Source organism: Vicia villosa, unplaced genomic scaffold (genome assembly GCF_029867415.1).
Source record: "Vicia villosa cultivar HV-30 ecotype Madison, WI unplaced genomic scaffold, Vvil1.0 ctg.000063F_1_1_1, whole genome shotgun sequence".
NCBI classification, from domain to species: Eukaryota; Viridiplantae; Streptophyta; class Magnoliopsida; order Fabales; family Fabaceae; genus Vicia; species Vicia villosa.
In genome coordinates, this window is record NW_026704991.1 from 809,515 (window position 1) to 831,980 (window position 22,466).

At 31.2% G+C, this 22,466-nt stretch overlaps 1 long non-coding RNA gene across 2 annotated transcripts; it reads left to right on the plus strand.

The window, feature by feature from the left end:
- Positions 1 to 645: 645 nt before the first annotated feature.
- LOC131623390 (uncharacterized) lies at positions 646 to 1,408 on the plus strand. 2 transcript variants are annotated; one of them, XR_009290189.1, is made up of 3 exons: positions 646 to 794; positions 904 to 1,028; positions 1,186 to 1,408. It is a non-coding gene; the product is annotated as an uncharacterized LOC131623390 (long non-coding RNA). The 2 variants fall into 2 exon arrangements; XR_009290188.1 differs by having other exon boundaries at positions 1,189 to 1,408.
- Positions 1,409 to 22,466: the final 21,058 nt, after the last annotated feature.

The window sequence follows — 22,466 nt, forward strand, 5'->3', positions numbered from 1 at the left end:
AGAAACTTAAGTGTTCTTTCTTGTATTGAGTTGAATATCCTTGTACTATTTTAAATACAACTTTTATTTATAAAGAATAAAGATAAAAATTGTTAATATTTATAAAAAAAATTTAAAACTAATAATAAATTATATAATTGTCAGAACCAATTACATGATTAAATTATTTAATGTTGAACTATTTACTAACTTTTTGGAGATTTAATTTTTTTTTATTTTTACATTCATGCCTCCTTAAACTTATTTGACTTCATAAAATATTTTAACCAGTCATTTAAAACGACAATTATAAATTTGTATTCTTGTATAATAAATTATTATCGTTGAGAGTAAATAGTGGTTTTTAAAGCATTTATCTCCTGTTTTTAATTTTTTTTATTTGATATGCTAACTCTTCGTAAGTTCAAAACTTTATAAGAGCACTTTATCAAACAACTTTGAACTCAAAAATATATTTTAAAACTTAAAAATTAAAAAACTACTAAACAACTTTAACTTGGCTTCTAAAGCTCTTAGTTTTAATTTTATTTTAGAAGTAGTTTTTAAATAGTTAAAAAGCCAGGTCAAACAAAACCGTGTGCTGAAGAAACAATATTAAATAATATTTATCAAAAAAATTATTTATTTATTAATTCCTACGAGTTAAAAACAACATTAGCTTTATAAATTATAAATTGGTAAAATTATATTCTACTTAATTCATCAAAAAGGCAAAAATATGGGTGTAATTGTCAAATTCATTTATATTATGATTATCTTTTTTTTCCTATTTTTTGTTGTAGTAAACATTGATGGTAAACCATTATTTTTTCTTTAAAATTTCCTTTCTTTTTTTTTCTTTCAACACAATATTATATGATTGCCGTTTTTAATAACATTATTTTATTCTTCTTTTTATTACAGCTGCAGCTGAATGTTTTACTCATTATGATTGTCCATCAAGTTATTGCCCGTCAACTTTTATAGCAAGGTGTGTTGAGAGCCAGTGTATATGTAGTAAAAGGAAAAAGATTAATTTCTTATGATTGGTAAGTTTTTTTATGTGTCCTTTTACCTAGTGTAACATATGATAGAGATATATACATTGATATATTTGAGATATTTAATATTGATTCTCATATGTGATTTTTGTTTTTGTTGACAATATTTATCTTATTGAAGTAATATTCTCTGATATCTTTATAGCAGGGTATTAGACATAATTTCAAGATTTCGGTTGTCCACAAATAAATTGGTCTCTCCTTTAAAACCAAAGTGTATTTAGATTTGGGTGGTTTGTGTTAGAATAATGTTCTATATTATATACAAAAACCGTAATAATATTTCATAAATTTCATGTAATTATGATGTTAGACATTTACAAACGTGTCTATGACTTTTTGAAATTAGCTTTGTTTACATTGTGCTATTGAGTGTGTTTATTATTTATTTTTTAATTTCAAACTATAATTTAAGGTTAGATAGGTTAGTAGTCCCCATAAATATTTTAACTTTAATTTTAGTTCCTAAAATATTTATTTTAAATAATGATTTTTGTAAAGTTTTACATTGAAAATTTAAAATTCCCCCCTTTGTTAGACTACTTTATCTGTTTTTAATTTATTTTATTTTATTTAAGGGTTGCGACGTGTTTTTCACTTCGCAACTATTTTTTTAAAATAATATTTCAGACACCCCATGTGCCAACGTTGGTTTTAGTTTTTTAATATTAAAAACTTATAGTGACGTGATTATCACGTCGCAACTCACTTTTTTGAGCCACGTGATAATCACGTCGCAACATTACGTGGCTATATCACACTTTTCTTGTAGTGCATCCGTTGGGCAATGACGCAGTATGATGCGTGACATTATAAATTGGTCATGTTGAGGTGGTGTATCACGTGGCAGTCTTGACTCTTTTAAATTAATAATCGAATAGAGATAGATATATTAGATGTTAAGTCAAATACAAAAGATGAAAAAAAATTAAGATTCATAGAAAAATCTAAAATCTAAAATAAAATTGTCGAAAAAGATGAAGATCCATGACAAAAACTTAGAATCTGTCAGGAAAACATTAGTTTGTCACTAAACCCGTCGTAAAAGATGAATTTATGATTAATATAGAATCAATTACTAAAATTGTTGCAAAAGATGGATAAATTATTGAACTCACCAAAACCGCCGCACATAAAAGCTATAAATTCATAATTTAACCTAAAATCTGTTATTAAAACCAAGAATCAGTCACAAACTCAAAAAATTCAAATAATGATATTGAAATTTTGTATTTTGTAAATAATTAGTTTTTATATTATAACATTAATTTTTTAATATAATAAAAGCTAAAAGTTAATTTAAGAAATCCAAATTACATTAACTAATATATTTTAATAAACAAAATTTTAACTATAATTAAAATTTTGCTATGAAAATAATCAAAACAATGGAGGAGAGAAAATAGAGTTTGTTATATTATTCTCCTTTTGAGTACATTTCAAATACAATATAAAATCTCTTGATTGGTGGACATCCATAATCATGCAATTTATAACACTTCCTATTGCATGTCCATAAAGAATATGTTCAATGGAAAAAAAATCTTGTGAAAAAAAAGAGTACAATATCCTTTTAAGATAAACTCATTTCTCCCCCTCAGTTGAACGATCATTTCTTCGCCGATGAAGGCCAATATTTTACACTAGTTGGTCAAAATTTCCACTAGGGTGTGTCGTTGTGAAAAGGTCTGTAAAATTATCACTTGAAAAAAAAAATTGGACGTTTATATCACCACTATCCTAAAGATCACGAGTCAAAAATAACTTTGGAGAAATATGTTTTGTTCGATCTCCTTTAATGCAACCATCTTTCAATTGAACAATGCATATAGTATTATCCTTAAATATGATTGTTGTATTTATTTTTCCATACACCAAACCACAAGTCTATTGTACCTGTTGAATTAGGAATCTCAACCAAACATATTCTCAACTTTCCTCATGTAGTGCAAAAAGTTCAGCATGATTAGATGAAGTTGCTGCTATGATTTAATTCAAAAATCTCGAAGAAATAGTTGTTTTGCCACATGTAAACAAATAAATTGTCTATGATATACCATTATAAGGATATGGTAAGTAGCCTGCATCTGCATAACGCGTTAATTGAATTTGGATACTTTGGAATAAAACAAACTCATGTCCATGGTAGCTCTAAAATAACAAAGTATATGTTTGACTTTCGTGTAGGCGAAGAACTATATCTTGCTAATAGATTGATAGCAAATCATATATCAATACGTGTATATTTAGCAATGTACATTAGTGCTCCAATCACACTAAGATATGGTACTTTAGGACCAAGTAATTCTTTATCCTTTTCTCGAGGTCTAAAGGGATATTTCTCCACATCCAATAATCTAACAACCATTGGAGTAGACAATGAATCACATTTGTCTATATAGAAACATTTTAACATATTTGCTATGTAACTTTCTTTATGTACAAATATTTCATTGTCCAAATGATTAATTTGTAAAGCTAGACATAATTTTAATTTTCCTAACTTCTTCATCTCAAACTCTTTCTTTAAGAAATTTATAGTTTTTGAAAGCTCTTAAGGAGTTTCAATAATATTTATGTCATCCACATAGACAACTATTATTGCAAACTCTTTTCCAGGTCTTTTTATAAAAGTACAAGGACAAATAAGGTTATTTATATATCCATCTCTTAGTAAATATTCACTAAGACGATTATACTACATCCGTTTAGATTTTTTTAGTCCATAGAGAGACTTGTTCAATTTAATGGAGTAGCTTTCTCGAAATTCAAAATAATGTGCATCTGGTATATTGAACCCTTCAGAGAGTTTCATAAAAATTTCACTATCAAGTGAACCATACAAATAACATGTTACAATATCCATCATGTGCAAATTAATCTATTCATGTGCTATAAGGGTTATTAAATATCAAAAAAATACATTCATCCATTAAAGGTATGTATCATCAAAATCAATTCCAATCTTTGTGGAAATCCTTATGAGTTTAATGGTACCACCTTGAGGTGTTTGGATTACATGTCCAAAAATTTGTGAGTTTAATTCTTCTTCAATTGCCTCCTTCCCTTTTGGATATTCCTCACTTTGTCTATAATTTTTAATAGATGTTGTTTCATGACCCTCTTTGTCATTTATCATACTTAGTGTAATATTGTATGCAAAAATATCATCAATGTCGACTTCATGTCTGTTCTATTGTATTCCACGATGGACATAATTTATCGAGATCTCTTTATTTTCATGAACTTCAGGTATTTGATCATCTTCTTTTAGAGCTAAAGTGTTTATTATGTATGAATATTCTTTTAAATTTTCTATATCCTCGCTCGGACCGTCTTTATTCTTAGCTCCCTTTCTTGTTATATTGTCCAACAAAGACTTGTTAGATTGTCAAACAAAGACATCCATTTTTATTGGAGCATTGGTTGCTGGTATCTATGATTTAGTCACACTTTCTAGATCAATGAATGTATTTGATAATTGATTTGCTAAAATTTGCAAGTGAATTGTCTTTTAAACTTCTAATTCATATTGTTTTGTTGGAGGATCAAGATGAGACAATGATAATTCATTCTAACTAATCACTTTTTCTAGCTTATTATTCTCTCCCATTAATGCTGGGAAATTTGATTAATCAAAATGACAATTAGCAAAGCGAGAAGTGAATAAATCTTCTACTTTAGGCTCAAAATACTTTATAATAGATGGAGATTCATATTCGACATGTATTCCCATTTTCCTTTAAGGATCCATCTTAGTGGGATGTGGTAGAGAAATTGGAATATATACTACACATCCAAAAAAAAATAGATGGTAAATATTAGGTTCTTTACCAAAAACTAATTAAAAAGAGGAAGATGTGTGAAAACTTATTGGGCTGATGCGAATCAATGTTGTGGCATGCGAAATTGCATGTCCCCAAGTAAATTGAGAGTTTACATATCATGATAAGTGATCTTGCAATTAATTAATTTAATATGTTTAATAAATAATTCCACAAGTCCATTTTGTGTATGAACATATGCTACTGACTGTTCAATGTCAATTCTAATATACATACAATAATCATTAAATGCTTCAGATGAAAATTTTGTAGCATTATCAAGACGTATTTTCTTGACAGGATAATCAAGCAAATGAGATCTTATTCGAATTAGTTGAGCTAGCAATCTCGCAAACGTCTGGATACGAGTTGATAACAAACAAGTGACCATCTAGTTGATGCATCAACTAAAAACATAAAATATCTAAATGGTCCACATGATGGGTGTATTAGCCCAAAAATATCACCATGTATACGCTCTAAAAAATTGATAAATTCATTTCCAATTTTTGTTTGTGATGACCGAATTATCACCTTCCCTTGCAAGCAAGATATGCATGAGAACTTATTTGATTGAATAATTTCCCAACTCTTTAATTGACGATCAGGTGAATTTTCAATTATTTTTCGCATCATTATATATAACTCGGTTGAATAGATTTGTCATTATAACAAAATTATATAGATATAAAACCGAATTAAACTGGATAACTCGGTTGAATAGATCTGTCATTATAGCAAAATTATATAGATATAAAACCGGTCAAACTGGATGATTCAGTCTCTAAAAAATATAACTAGAATTTAATTTTTTTTAACAATATCATGTATCAAAATAGTACAAAATTACAAACTTGAAATTGTCAAATTCAAATTGCCAAAATCATGAACTTTAAACAAGACTCATAATATACTCAAAAATCATAATTAGTTGAAACTTCAATTTTAACCATACTGAACAATAATGTGAAGCATTTTCTAAGAAACTTCAATTTAAACCAACTCCAACATGTTGTCTCCGTACATGAACAAATTAATGTTGAAAGAGTTGATAATTATAATTTCAGAAGCAGGAAATTATAAGAAGCAATTATCATTCGATTAATTATAGTTGAAGCAAGTTATGTGAGATGTATAAAATCAACGATGGATCGGAACATGATCATTAGTTCATAGCCACATAGATTTTAATCAAATATTCTCTTTATAAGTACAGACAATAATGAAAATTTGTTTATTGACAGTGAAGTGTGAACTAATCAAAATCAAATATTATCTATCTCTCTGCTTTTCTTAGAACATGAATGTACTATGCTACTTTTCTTCAAATTGAAATTTCTTTTCAATCTTTTTCTTCTTCTTTTGCATATATAGCAGGTGAAACTTTCCAAATATGGTTGTATCAGAATTGTGTTCTTCTGTGGATGCAATTAGGGCATTTCTTGAACACCTCGTTGATCCAATGTTGCCACAAAAACCTTATATTCAAGATGATCCTCCTCTATCTCAACAACAGAAAATCACAAAACAGGTTCATTCTGTTGTGTTACGGTACAACTATTACCATAGAAAACAGAATCAGGAGTTAGAATTTGTGGCATTTAGGGAATTTTGTAAGTTGATTGTTGATATGAAACCATTCAGGCCATATATTGTTCGATGTGGGACTCTTAACACACCCCCTCACGCCTAGAACTAGACAACTGAAGCGTGGAAAGAAACGGTGGGTGGCCCGATAGCGGAAACCATAGAAGGTGGCCCACCGGATCTTAAACGAGGCTCTGATACCATGTTAAGAAATATGGTTGGGCCTAACTCATTCCTACAAAACCGCCTTGTAGGGTGAGGATTGCCCCCACTTATAAGGACATGTTTAGGCCCATAAAATGTCTGATGCGGGACTCTTAACAAAACTTGAGCATGTCAATGGAAAATGGGAATATGACAATCAAAGACCTAGCACCCATCTCTTAAAACTAATTCACATGAATAAAATACATACTGCAGTATTGCGATTATCAAAGCAAAACAGTATATGCATTTTCACTTAACCCTAATACAAATTTAGCATGGAAATGAGATGAATGTAATAAAAAATGAAAGAACATAGATGACAAAAAAGGACGAATTTGGAGATGCCGGAAACAATACAGAGGAGAGAAAGACGCGGGCGCGTAGATGACGGCGTGTATGAACTTCTGCGTTTTGCAGCTTCTGGTTTCAATTTAAATTTTAGGGTTAAATATACGACGCCCCTTGCCATTAGGGCGAGATTCAGTTTTTACCCCTTAAAGATTTTTTTGTGATCCGCCCCCTATAAAACAAAGATTCTATTTTCAGACTTCCTTGTTCCTTGTTTGACTGACTAGACATGGAGAATCTTCCAATGTGGGATCAATAATTTGCTGACTATATAATATTATTGAAATGTCAATATTCTTTGAAATTCTTATGAAAAAAATCTCAGAAAAATGTCTCTCCATGGAATCGAACCCATGACCCATGCCTCATATTCCAAACATCAATCCACTGCGCCATCAGTTTTTGTGTTGCAAGTAACTAGCTAAAAATCAATTAATACCAAAATTATTCAATCTTCTTCTACATTATTTAATCTTTACTTATATGTTCCGCCATTCATTCAATGTAGCCCTGGCCAAACCCACAAAACCAACAGACATAACATTAACCAACTAACCATTACTTTTAACTAACATCACAACAGGACTTGCAATAAGCTAGTTCAGAAACTCTTCATAAATATAAAAATAAATCTCTCAGCTCTCATACCAGGATTATGACAGAAAAAACAATAACGGGAAACAGATTGTAACTAACCTTCATCCAGATTCAACTGTCTTCACAACTTCATCCCCATTTCACTCTTCATCATCAACGCTTTATCTCAGAGCTTCCCATAATTTCAACAATCTTCTTTCACACATCGTTTCATATTCTATAAAAAATATGCAAAAAGGAAATCATAAAGAAAACGCATCAGAATTCAACATTCATCGTCATCATCACATCTTCAATAATCTTCAAGAACAATCTCTAATAAAACCTCCATCAAGATCACGCAAACTTTCATTTCTGCATATTTCAATCAACGCTGAGTCATCTTCAACAACTACGATTATCACAGTTCTCGCAACCGCACTACAAAAAACAATGACGATTTGCCAATTCGCACAGTTCTCACATTCTTGTTATCATCGCCAACGAAGACGCATCGGACAACCTCTGATAGGTAAGATTTCCTCTCCTTCAATCTTTCACCTTTTCACGTGTTTCTTCACATTATTGTGTAGATTGAGGCTCAATGAGTGGAAACCCTAAGGTCCCGAACCACAATTCTCCATCGTAACCATTTAATTGCACTTATTCTTTAAATTAGGGTTTGCTATTTTTTTAGATTCAGTGTGAATTGGCGAAGAATAGGGGTGGATTTGTACTTAGATGAAGGGGACGAAGAGGTTGGTTGAGGTATGGTGACCGAAAGTGGTTGTGGCAAAATTCCGGCGAAAGGTTGAGAAACGGCGACCGTTAATCGCATACGAGAGAGATGAGAGAGGCAACGTGAGGTGAGAGACAAAGAGAGTGATGAGTTTGTAAGTATGAAGTGCGCCTAAGAGGGGGGGTGAATTAGGTTCTTTAAAACTTTTATCGGTTTTATAGAGATGTGTGGATTATTTTTCTGGTTTATGGTGAAGATTATGGAAAGATTAAAGTGCTGAAAAATAAATGACACAAGGATATATCCTGGTTCCCCTCACAATCCGAGAGTACTCCAGTCCCCTTACGCAGTAAGAGATTTTTACTATTGTTTGGTAACTTGTACAAGACTAACCAAATACCAAGAACAATCCTCTTGGACCAAGAACAATCCTCTTGGATTTTACACTAAGTCCACAAAGAGAACAATCCTCTCAAAGTGACTCTCTTGCTTCCAACAATCCTGGACAGCAAGGTATACAAAAGAATTTTTGGAAAATATTAAGAACTTTGAATATATTGAGTAAAACAAAATTCCAATAAGAATTTTCTTCCCTTTCAATGTAACAATTCAGAATAAATAATCACTAAGTGCTCAAGAAACTTTTATCTGATATGAAAGTTTTATGGAGAAAAGTTTCTAACAAATTTCAAAATTATGCAGTAGAATTGTTATGAAAATTATATTGAAAGAGGTGAATTTGAATGATGAAAAAATTCTGATTTTATAGTATTCTTGACACCTCTAGAAATTATGACAACCTTTTAAAAAAATTTCAAAATCAAATGAAATTGATTTGGAAAAGGTGTGATGAAAGTGTGCAATGAAAAGGTGTGAAAATGGTTCAGAATTTTTAAAATAAGTTACAGAGATAAATGGATTTACCAAAAAGTGAAACATGTTTACATCTCTTGCAACGTACAGAAAATTTGAAATTTTACACTAAAGGAAACATGTTTACCAAAAAGAGAAACATATTTCCCCTATTAAAAAAATGAGTAAATCGATTCCCTGCATGCTTACGTTTGTAAATATTTTGGCAGAGAGGAAGGAAACGGATTTACTCAAAAAGGGAAATAGATTTCTCTAATAAAAAATCCAAAATTATACTGAGTAAAAAAAATCCATACTTAAAAGTGAATCATGTAATAATATTTTTCCAAACTTTAGAATATATGATATGAATGTTGTGAGCACCTAATGCTTATAAATTGAGAATTAAGACATTGTACCTTAGCATAAACATCATATCTTGATTATGATCAAACTTATACCAATGAAGCTTTGTTAATACTTTGATCACTTGAGAATCCTTTAATCTTTTCCTTCTTTTCACTTATTTGTCTTCATCAAAACATCATACACAATGAGGCATTCCTTCACAATCTCCCCCTTTTTGATGATGACAAATCTATACTTGATATTTGTGACTTTTCAGGAATACTCCCCCTAAATTCATGCATCTTAATAGAAACAAAGAAAACACAAATATGTATACATCCTTCTCCCCCATTTGACATTATCAAAAAGAAGGGAAAGATGGGTAAAAGATACCATAAATAAACTATATAAAAAGAAGTTCATAACACAAAGCTTAAAACCAAACAAAATCCAAACATAATAGGAATTAAACATAAAATCCAAACATAAGCATAAAAACTAACAAGAATGTTCATAAACATAGAAAACATGTGATAAAGACATAAAGGCAAGACATTAAAATACTTGAATAAAATCAATCTTGGTTCATAGGTTCATTCCTTTCTCCCCTACGAAAGGCATCATATTGATCCATCCTATAAGCAAGTCCTGCCAAATCCTGTCGAAGGTAACCAAATTCTTCTTTCAGAAGCCCAAAGTTGAGATTCATCTGAGAAAAACCTTGATCCATTCTAGCAAAACCTTGTCTCATAAAATCCATAATATCTTGGTATGAAGGACCATTAGGTGAAGGTTTTGGAACTGAAGGGGTGCTTTTGAGATAAGTAATTGTTTGTGCAATAGGGTCATAAAGCACTCCCATTTTACCATTCAATATATCAGAGGTAATTGCACATTCTTCTTCAGTCATCTTAACACAGAGTTCTTTGGTAAGGTTGACATTGCATTTCTTGAAAATCTTTGTTAGAGGCCGAGCATAAGGAAGACTAGCAGAGTGTTCATGAAGACTCGCCATATGATGAAAGATTGCATAAGCCCAATTAACCTGTAAATCATTCTTGATAGCAAAGAGCATCTGCATTTCTGAGTCAGTTATTGAAGTATGATTTGAACTTTTTGGACCCAAAACATGAGCCATAAAATAATGCATCATCCTGTCATCAACAGGAAAATTTCCAGCAGACCAAAAAACTTTTTCAGGCTGTTTTCCACTTAATTCTTTTCTCTTGCTAAGAAACTGTTCTTCAGATACTCTAGATAGATTATAATAAAATTCCTTTTTAGAATAATTTGGCAAGTTTGCTTTAAGGCCAGACTTTATTTCAACACCCTCAAATGGAATACCAAGATACTCACCAAGAGTTTGAACAGTAAGAGAAATTGGTACTCCTCTCACAGCAGATGTCATGACATTATTTTCAAAACTCATATTGCAATAGAAAGCCTTAACTACATCCGGGTAGTAAACTCCAGAATCACTGACAAAATCATATATTTTTTGATCTCTGAAAAATTGGGGAAAATCAAAGCATTCATCAGAGAAAGTAGTGAGTTTACCATACTTTGGAGGAGTGATACTTTTGTTGATGTAGTGAGTTGAAAATTTGTCTCTTTGTTGTTGAGTAGTAAGTAATTTTGACAAATCTGTCGAGTAAACTCTTGAACTGGAAGCCTTTCTTTTGCCTTTGGAAGCCATTGAAGAAACTTTGATAAAGAACACGGTTTAGAAAGTGAGAGTTTTCAAGAGAAAAATTGTTACGGCTGGAGAGAACTTGGTACAATTTGGAGAGAGAAACTTGGTGAGTGAAATGTGAGAGAGACGGCTAGGTTAAAAGAGGGCAAATCCTTATGAGGGGAGATAGAAAGAATCATTTACCAAGATTTTTTACTTATTTTAATAATAAAAGAATAAAATTAAAAATTAAAAAAACTTTTAAGGATAAATCTGTTTACCCATTTAATGAAATCGGTTTCCCTTGCTCCTGTTACAAAGAAATTTGGAACGTACATTTAAGACAATCGATTTCCTATATGATGGAAACCTGTTTCACTTCATTCTTGAATTTTTGAGATTTTGTGATTGTTCAAATATCATGCTCATTCAAAATTCCAAGCTCCCTTCGAATTTTGTAAAATGGTTCTCTTGCAAGCGGTTTTGTGAAGATATCTGCTAATTGATTATGAGTATCTACAAAAGTGACTTCAACATCTCCTTTAAGCACATGATCGCGAAGAAAATGATGTCGAATGTCTATGTGTTTGGTTCTTGAATGCATGACCGGATTCTTTGTAATATTTATAGCACTTGTATTGTCGCATCGAAGAGGAATGCATCCGAGATCAAGTCCGTAGTCACGAAGTTGTTGCTTAAGCCAAAGAATTTGTGCACAACAACTACCCGCTGCTATGTATTCCGCTTCGGCCGTGCTAAGAGCAACACATGCTTGTTTTTTACAAGCCCATGATACTAATGCATTTCCAAGGACGTGACAAGTACCACTTGTGCTTTTTCGATCAGTTTTACAACCTGCATAATCCGCGTCAGAATAACCAATTAAATCGCAAACACTACCTTTAGGATACCATAAGCCGACGTTGGTCGTTCCTTTAAGATACTTCATGATCCTTTTAACTGCCATAAGATGTGATTCCTTTGGATTTGCTTGAAAGCGAGCACAAAGACAAACACTAAACATTATGTCAGGACGGCTTGCCGTCAAATACAATAAAGAACCAATCATACCTCGATACTTGGTAATATCAATTGGAGTACCGGATTCATCTTGATCAACATATGTACCGGAGCCCATTGGAGTATTCATTGCTTTGCAATTATCCATATCAAACTTCTTCAATAGTTCTTTACAATATTTGGATTGATTGATAAAGATTCCATCTTTGAGTTGCTTAATTTGTAGTCCAAGAAAGTAGTTCATCTTTCCCATCATAGACATCTCGAATTCTCCTTGCATCATCAATGAGAATTCCTCACACATTTCTTTGTTAGTCGATCCAAAAATGATATCATCAACATAGACTTGAACCAATAAAGTGTTACTCTTGATTTTCTTAATGAACAAAGTTTTATCAACCTTACCCTTTTCGAAACCCTTTTCACACAAAAAATTGCTAAGTCTATCATACCATGCTCTTGGTGCTTGCTTTAAGCCATAAAGAGCCTTTCTCAACTTAAAGACATGTGTAGGATTTTTGAAGTCTTCAAATCCTGGGGGTTGTTTGACATAGACTTCTTCATTGATGTAGCCATTCAGGAATGCGCTCTTGACGTCCATTTGATAAAGCTGAAAATTTAAAGAACATGCATAAGCAAGTAAAAGACGAATAGCTTCTAACCTTGCAACCGGAGCAAATGTTTCTTCAAAGTCGATTCCTTCTTCTTGATTGTAACCTTGGGCCACCAATCTTGCTTTGTTTCGAACAATTATACCATTCTCATCAAGTTTGTTCTTAAACACCCATCGAGTACCTATGATATGTTTATTACTTGGTCTAGGAACAAGTTCCCAAACTTGATTTCTCTCGAATTGATTTAATTCTTCTTGCATTGCATTTATCCATTGATCGTCTCCTAAGGCTTCATTAACTTTGGAAGGTTCAATTTGAGAAACAAAAGCCATGTGTAAGCAAGCATCTTTGAGATTTAATCTTGTTGCAACTCCTTGACTAATATCACCAATAACTTTATCAATAGGATGATCTCTATGAGTTCTCCATTCTTTTGGTAGATCATTGGTGTCTGATTCTTGTTGTACACTTTCTTGTTGAACACTTTCTTGTTGTACTTCCGGTGCCTTCACAATTATATCATTTGAAGGTTCTTCCGGTGCCTTCACAATTGTATCATTTGAAGGTTCTTCCGAGGGTAAATCTAAAGGATCATCATCATCACAAACAACTATTTCCTCCTTGGAGGTGTTAGTCTCATCAAACGATACATGCATAGATTCTTTAATAGTTAAAGTTCTTTTATTATAAATTCTATATGCTTTACTAGAAAGAGAATAACCAAGAAATATACCTTCGTCGGATTTCTCATCAAACTTACCAAGATTGTCTTTGTCATTGTTGAGAACAAAGCACTTGCATCCAAAAATGTGAAAGTGAGCAATGTTTGGCTTTCTTTCTTTGAAGAGTTCATATGGAGTCTTCTTTAAGATAGGTCTAATGATTACTCGATTTCCAACATAACATGCCGTACTAACCGCATCCGCCCAAAAATATTTAGGAAGATTTGCATCACTAAGCATTGTTCTTGCAAGTTCTACTAGAAACCTATTTTTCCTTTCAACTACTCCATTTTGTTGTGGAGTTCTTGGTGCTGAAAAATTATGAGAGATACCATGTTCTTCACAAAATTCTTCAAATGATGCATTTTGAAACTCTCCACCATGATCACTTCTTATGGATACAATCTTTAATGATTTTTCATTTTGGATTTGTTTTGCATACTTCTTAAAGGCTTTAAAAGCATCACTTTTCTGCACAAGAAACAAAGTCCAAGAATATCTAGAATAATCATCAACAATAACTAAAGCGTATACATTACCTCCGAAGCTTCTTGTCCTTGATGGACCAAATAGATCCATATGCAACAATTGAAGTGGTCTTGTTGTAGTCACCACATTCTTTGGTTTGAAAGATGATTTGGTTTGCTTTCCCTTTTGACATGCATCACATAATTTATCTTTGACAAACTTTATCTTAGGTAGGCCAATAACAAGATCATGTTTGGTTAATTTATTTAAATGGTCCATATGAATATGGGCTGCTCTTTTATGCCATAACCATGATTCATTATTGTTTACTAAAAGACATTTTACTTTCAAAGATAAATCATTTAAAGAAATCATAAAAATGTTATTAATTCTTGTACCTTTGAGTTTTACCTCATTGGTGACTTCATCGATGATCAAGCATTCTTCCTTAGTGAATTTGATCTTGAAGCCTTTGTCACAAAGTTGGCTAATGCTTAGAAGATTATGCTTTAGTCCTTCAACATAGAGAACATCTTCAATGGATGTGAAAGGTGGTGCACCAACTTTGCCTTTGCCAAGAATTCTTCCCTTATTGTTGTCTCCATAAGTGACAAAACCCTTGGCCTTTAACCTTAGATCTGAAAATTGGTTTAGGTCTCCCGTCATATGCTTTGAACAACCACTATCTAGATACCATAGGTTTGAAGTGGTCTTCAAGCAAGCCTGCAAAACAAATTAAGTTTTGTTAGGTACCCAAGTGGCTTTGGGTCCATCATAGTTAGTTCCTTTCTTTACCCATACATAATGTCCACTAGGTACACTAAAGTTTCTTACATAACAAGCATTGGGTGTGTGACCAATAATACCACAATAAAAACAAGTAGGTTCAAAGTTACTTCTATATCTAGGAGGATAAGATTTCTTCTTAACAAAGTTCTTCCTTTTAGGATAATGTTGAACTACTTTAGGCTTGTTCACTTTCTCTTGAATTGGTTGGTCACTAGCCTTGATAAATATAGTTTTATTGGAACTTGGTTGATCAAATTTTGAAAAGCCAAGTCCACTTTTATCATTTGAGTATCTTTGTGTTCTAAGAACATTTTCCAATCCAATTTGTCCCTTTTCATATCTTTCTAGAACTCTTTTTAATTGAACAATTTGGAAGGAAAGTGATTCACAATTCTTGCATGCAACATTCTCTTCTTGAACACTAATCATTTTTTCTTTGTCATCTTTATGTTCTTCTTCAATTATCTTAACCTTCTCTTCTAAAGATGATATTATCTTCTTTTGAGATGAGATAGTTTTATAGAGAATTTTACACTCATTTAACAATTCATTTATTGCATCTTGTGCACCATTATTAAAAAGAGAATCATCGTAACTAACCTCGCCTTCTTCATCATCGGAGTGGTGTGATGCCATCAATGCTAGATTTGCACTTTCGTCACTATCGGAGTCCGATGAAGAACTTACTTCATTATCTTCCCATGCTATGTAGGCCCTTTTCTTTTTGAATTCCTTCTTGCCTTTGAATCCATTCTTCTTAGAAAGTTTTGGACACTCCGGCTTTATGTGTCCTTGTTTCCCACATTCATAGCATGTTACTTCTTGTGATGAAGTGGATGCTTCTTTATCCTTATGCTTTGAGAATTTCTTCCTTTTGACAAAGTTAGCATTATCAATATTATTTTTATTACCAAAAAATTTGCCTAACCTTTTTACAAGAAGCAAGAAGTTTTCATCTTCATCCGATGCATCTTTCATTTTGCTTTCTTTTGAATCTACTTTTAATGCAATGCCTTTGGATTTCTTCTCTAAGTTCTCATGCTTTTCCAATCTTCCAAGTTCTGTCTCATATTCTTGAAGTTTTCCAAATAGTGTTGCGGAAGTAAGTTTTGATAAATTCTTCTTTTCGGATATCGCCGTCACTTTTGGTTGCCACTCCCTTGTCAAAGATCTGAGCACTTTAAGATTAAGTTCTTCGGTAGTAAGAGTCTTACCAAGTGCCTTCAAGTGATTTGTCAAATGTACGAATCGTTTTTGCAAATCGAGAATAGTTTCTCCAGGCTTCATTCTAAATAGTTCGTACTCTTGGCTTAAAGTATTCAATCTTGATCTTTTAACTTCAGCGGTACCTTCATGAGTTTCTACAAGAGTATCCCAAATTTCCTTTGATGTTGTACATGTTGATATTCGGAAGAATTCATCCATACTAAGAGCACCATGAAGAAGACTGATCGCCTTTTTGTCAGCAAGAACCCTTTTTTTATCATTATCATCCCATGACGCTTTAGGTTTCTCCGATCCAACACCATTAACGACCGTTGTAGGAACATGAGGACCTTGTAGGACAGCCTCCCAAACTTCTTCTCCTTGTGCTTCTAGATGAGCCTTCATTTGGATTTTCCAAAAGTCAAAATATTCACCACAAAACAATGGAGGCTTGTTGTTAGAACCACCATCTTTGAAAACCGGTCTTTGATTTGCGGAAGCCATTCTGGATCTTTAGGAACAAGTTACCTATAACTTGCTCTGATGCCAAATGTAAGTATGAAGTGCGCCTAAGAGGGGGGGTGAATTAGGTTCTTTAAAACTTTTATCGGTTTTATAGAGATGTGTGGATTATTTTTCTGGTTTATGGTGAAGATTATGGAAAGATTAAAGTGCTGAAAAATAAATGACACAAGGATATATCCTGGTTCCCCTCACAATCCGAGAGTACTCCAGTCCCCTTACGCAGTAAGAGATTTTTACTATTGTTTGGTAACTTGTACAAGACTAACCAAATACCAAGAACAATCCTCTTGGACCAAGAACAATCCTCTTGGATTTTACACTAAGTCCACAAAGAGAACAATCCTCTCAAAGTGACTCTCTTGCTTCCAACAATCCTGGACAGCAAGGTATACAAAAGAATTTTTGGAAAATATTAAGAACTTTGAATATATTGAGTAAAACAAAATTCCAATAAGAATTTTCTTCCCTTTCAATGTAACAATTCAGAATAAATAATCACTAAGTGCTCAAGAAACTTTTATCTGATATGAAAGTTTTATGGAGAAAAGTTTCTAACAAATTTCAAAATTATGCAGTAGAATTGTTATGAAAATTATATTGAAAGAGGTGAATTTGAATGATGAAAAAATTCTGATTTTATAGTATTCTTGACACCTCTAGAAATTATGACAACCTTTTAAAAAAATTTCAAAATCAAATGAAATTGATTTGGAAAAGGTGTGATGAAAGTGTGCAATGAAAAGGTGTGAAAATGGTTCAGAATTTTTAAAATAAGTTACAGAGATAAATGGATTTACCAAAAAGTGAAACATGTTTACATCTCTTGCAACGTACAGAAAATTTGAAATTTTACACTAAAGGAAACATGTTTACCAAAAAGAGAAACATATTTCCCCTATTAAAAAAATGAGTAAATCGATTCCCTGCATGCTTACGTTTGTAAATATTTTGGCAGAGAGGAAGGAAACGGATTTACTCAAAAAGGGAAATAGATTTCTCTAATAAAAAATCCAAAATTATACTGAGTAAAAAAAATCCATACTTAAAAGTGAATCATGTAATAATATTTTTCCAAACTTTAGAATATATGATATGAATGTTGTGAGCACCTAATGCTTATAAATTGAGAATTAAGACATTGTACCTTAGCATAAACATCATATCTTGATTATGATCAAACTTATACCAATGAAGCTTTGTTAATACTTTGATCACTTGAGAATCCTTTAATCTTTTCCTTCTTTTCACTTATTTGTCTTCATCAAAACATCATACACAATGAGGCATTCCTTCACAGAGTTGATTGTGAGACATATTTTTCTACAAAAAGAAAAAAATCTCAGAAAGAAAAAATCTCAGAAAAATGTCTCTCCATGGAATTGAACCCATGACCCATGCCTCATATTCCAAACAACATTGCCATGTCAGCAATTTTTAGAAGCCACGTAGACAGATTCTCCCTGTCTAGTCAGCCAAACAAGAAACAGGGGGGTCTGAAAACATAATCTTTGTTTTATAAGGGGCGGATCACAAAAAAAAATTTAGGGGGGAAAAACCGAATCTCGCCCTAATGGCAGGGGGCGTCGTATATTTAACCCTAAATTTTAATAAGAATTAAAAAATTGCAGTTCAACCACCAGTTCACAGAAACTGCCGGTTTCCCGGTTTCTTCGATCCAAACCGGTTTTCACCGGCTCAACGACACAAGAAATCCAGCTATTGAACCAAACCAGTTAGTGGTCCGGTTCTCAGTTCAACCGGTCTGACCAGCCGGTTCGATTCGGTTTTTAAAACTATGCTTACAATCACATCCTACCTAACAATGATTATTCAACTGTTATTATAAATTTCTCGCAACTATTATTATATGAGTTTTTCGTAGTAGTGTAATCTTGCCGGTCAACCCCTCACCACTACATTGAAAGCTAAGATCCACTACGATCACCAATCCTCACACCTTTTTTGGTTCTTCAATAAAACAAAAAGAAATAAAATTAAACAATAATCGTATATGTTATAAGAGAAAGAAAGAATAAAAAAGAGTGGCAACATTATAAATTTTTAAGTTAAACTGTGTAAAAGAGAGGGGAATAGAAAAAAAAAATTTAAAAAAATTGATTTTTAAATTTTTAATCAATTTCTCGTTAATAAAAAAAGAGTTTTATGTATTTGTTAATTTCATTTTTGGGTTTTAGTAAGTATAATTTTTTTAAAAATAAAACATTCATTGTAACTTGATATTTATGAAAATTTTAGTAACAGACAATCGATGTCGTATCGGATGTTATGACATCCGCTACTGAACAGATGATTAATTTTTAGCAGTAAGTAAATAATCATAGTAAAGAACACAGGAAATTGTTTACTCAGTTCGGTGTACAACAACACCTACTCTGGGGGCTACCAAGCCATGGAGGAAATCCACTATAAGCAGTATTAATTTAGAGCTAAACTAACAGTTTACACCCCTCACTTAAGACCTACCCAATGTAATTTCAATCTAATACAAGACCTGAGTTCATACTCACTCCCCCTCAATCACAACAGTGATATCAAACAGATAAAAATAAATTCAAAGTGAAGACACACTTCAAACAAATCTTGATCTTGCTTAAAAGCTTCAATCAAGAGACACACCACTCGTGCTTACAAGCTTAGAGTTACACAACAAATTACAACTCAAAACACCCTAGTCTAATACAATCATCAAGGTGATAATTTCTTGGCTCACAAGAAACACTAAGAACAAATAAAACCTAACACGCAGAATGCAACACACTAAATTCTTCACGTAAAAATCTCTGCATCTGAAAGTAGGATTACAAATCTTCTTATATGCAGAACATGAGCCTTGGGCCTCCTCACAAACATAAATTAAGGTTAACCAAGTTAACCTTATTGTCACAAATCAGGGTGCTAAAAACCAGCCATTGACTCGTTCTGTTACTGATATTTAATCAGCACAATTGTTAGTTTCCTAAAATATAGGCTGAGATTAATAAGGAAACAGAACAGAAACCATAACAGTCCACGCTGTCAGATATTGATGTCACCACATTCAGCTTGACATCCAATAAACTATGTATTTGCTAACCATACAAACCCTACAGAACACTACAAAAGCATGTCATGACATCAGTCAAGACATCTAAACACAGACATATGTTTTACCACAAAATGCAGCCAAACAAGAACATCTACAATTTATTTAATTGTTTAGATATATAATTGACAACTTTGAATATAAAAATAATTTTTTACAAACAAATTCTCAATTTATTTATTTTTAAAATTCGTACTTTTAACTTTATTTTAACAATCTTTTTATTCGTGTGTGGAAGGGACAATGATAAGAAAATTGATCTATTTAAGAAACATTTAATAATACTTATTTTAGAAAATGTGATTTACAATTCTCTAAGAGCTAAAATTAATTAATTCAAGCAAGTAGAACATGGGCATTATAAATTATAAAATGGTAAGAATATATTTTACTTAACACATTCAATAGACAAAAAATATGAATGAAATTGTTAAGTTCGTTTACATTGTAATTATTTATATTTTTCTATTTTTTGTCATAGTGAGGGTTAAAGGTAAACTTTATGTTGTACAGATTGTTAAATGTACTTACGATTCCGATTGTCCCCCAGGATTTTGCCCGGCAGTTCTTGTAGCAAGTTGTATAGGGTGCAGGTGTAAATGTACTGTAGAGTAAAAAGAAAAGGAGATATATCTTTTTTATGATCGGTAAGTTTTTTATTTGATGTTTTTACTGAGTTTATAAAAAAGGTATTTGACATAATTTAAGATTTTGATTGCCTGCAAAATATGGAATGTGTGGGGTTTAGATTTATGAGAAAAAAAATTTTAATCTAATTAAAATTTACAATTTAAAATGAAAAATATATATATATATATATATATATATATATATATATATATATATATATATATATATATATATATATATATATATATATATATATATATATATATATATATAAGGAGGGATCAAATTACACCCGAAGAGTTACACCACGAGTTACACTCGTTCAATAACCACATTTCGAATTAATATTTTTTAAATTCAACCGTTCGATTGAAACATAATATCATATAGATCATACCTATAAAGTTTGAGCTTAATCTGTAATGATTTACTATATCATCAAGATATCCAAAGATTAACGTTAAAATGAGCTTTCATATAACGTTAATTTTGATGTAATTCAATGACATAGTAAATCATTATAGATTAAGCTCAAACTTTATACGTATGATCTATATGATATTATGTTTCAATCCAACGGTTAAATTTAAAAAATATTAATTCGAAATGTAGTTACTTTTCGGGTGTAATTTGATCCCTCATCTCTCTCTCTCTCTCTCTCTCTATATATATATATATATATATATATATATATATATATATATATATATATATATATATATATAAACTAATATTTGATACAGATAATACAAAATAACTAGATATTTAAGGATATTATTTTGTTTTCCATAATTAAATATCTCAATAGTCATTCCATAATTTAAAAATACAAATTCAAAATTTTGTTTTGTTTTCGATAATGATATATCAAATAAAAAAGACGGTTCGAAATTTAAATATAATAATAACATAAAAATATTATTCATATTTATCAAATAAATCATATGATTTCAATTTTTTATTTAATATAATGTTTGTAGTTTAAATATTTATTATTAAAGATTTCAAAATAATTAATACTCAAAAATATTTTAATGAAAAGTTACTCAAATGGTTTAAATTAAAAAACTTGACTTTAAAATAATCATAGAAAAAGAATAAAATACTCAAAAGTATTTTTTTTAGATTATTTAAACAAAAAATTATTTAATTTTAATAATATTTTTAACAAAAATTCTATTACTATTAAACTCATTTTTAAGAAATCATAAAATACCTCTTCTGTTTCCATTTTTATTGGCAGGCTAAGGTTTTATGAACACTGTTACATAAATATGATCTTTATAAAGTATGCATACATAAGCACACAATATTTTCCCTTCCAACTTTGCATAATATTATTTTTATAAAATTGTAGAATATTATTTTTATAGGATACGCAGTTTATCATGTTTCAGATACAAATATATTAATTAAAATAAGTGCTAAATTACATGAATAATTTCATTTTATTAATTTTGGCTCGATTCTATGCAAAATATTATATAGATTAACACCTCATCATAGACTATTATATATTGTCAGAACAGGATTCACCGCTAAGAGACACCTCTTCATCAAAAGAATCAGCTTATGTTTATGGACACCTTAACTCCTCAATTCCTTCACGTTTACCGAGTAAAAGTTGTGTAAAACTTATATTAATATAATGTTACCTTCTATTCTATAGAAGTTGTTATTTCATCAATAGTGATACTATATGGTTCAAAAGGAAGAACCGTCACTCATGTTCTTCAACTATTATCATGATAAATAAATAGCTCAATATTATCATGAGATTCATGTCATTTCAAAATATACATACATACTTTGGCAATAAGGTGAAAGGTCTTGAGACCCTTCCTAACCATCAATGAATCAGGTTTCCGCAGTATAACGGAGACAATAAGCTAAAATTAACATATAAGGATGAATAGTCTGGTTTCATAAGTTATTTAAAAGAGGTTTCATAAGTTATCAAAGAAGACGAATAGTCCTTAGGTTTAAATTATGAAAATAAGAAGAAAGTGCTTGTTTCATAACTTGTTTTTGTTAAAGATGCAATGACTCAACCCAAATCTTCAAAGATTAACAAAAATGATAACCAAGCACAAATATCCTGCAAATCAGCTTACTTTAATTTCGAAACTGATGACTGAGAAGAAGCCATACTTCTAAAAACAACTTGTAGCTTATATTAAAACTGCTCGACTTTAT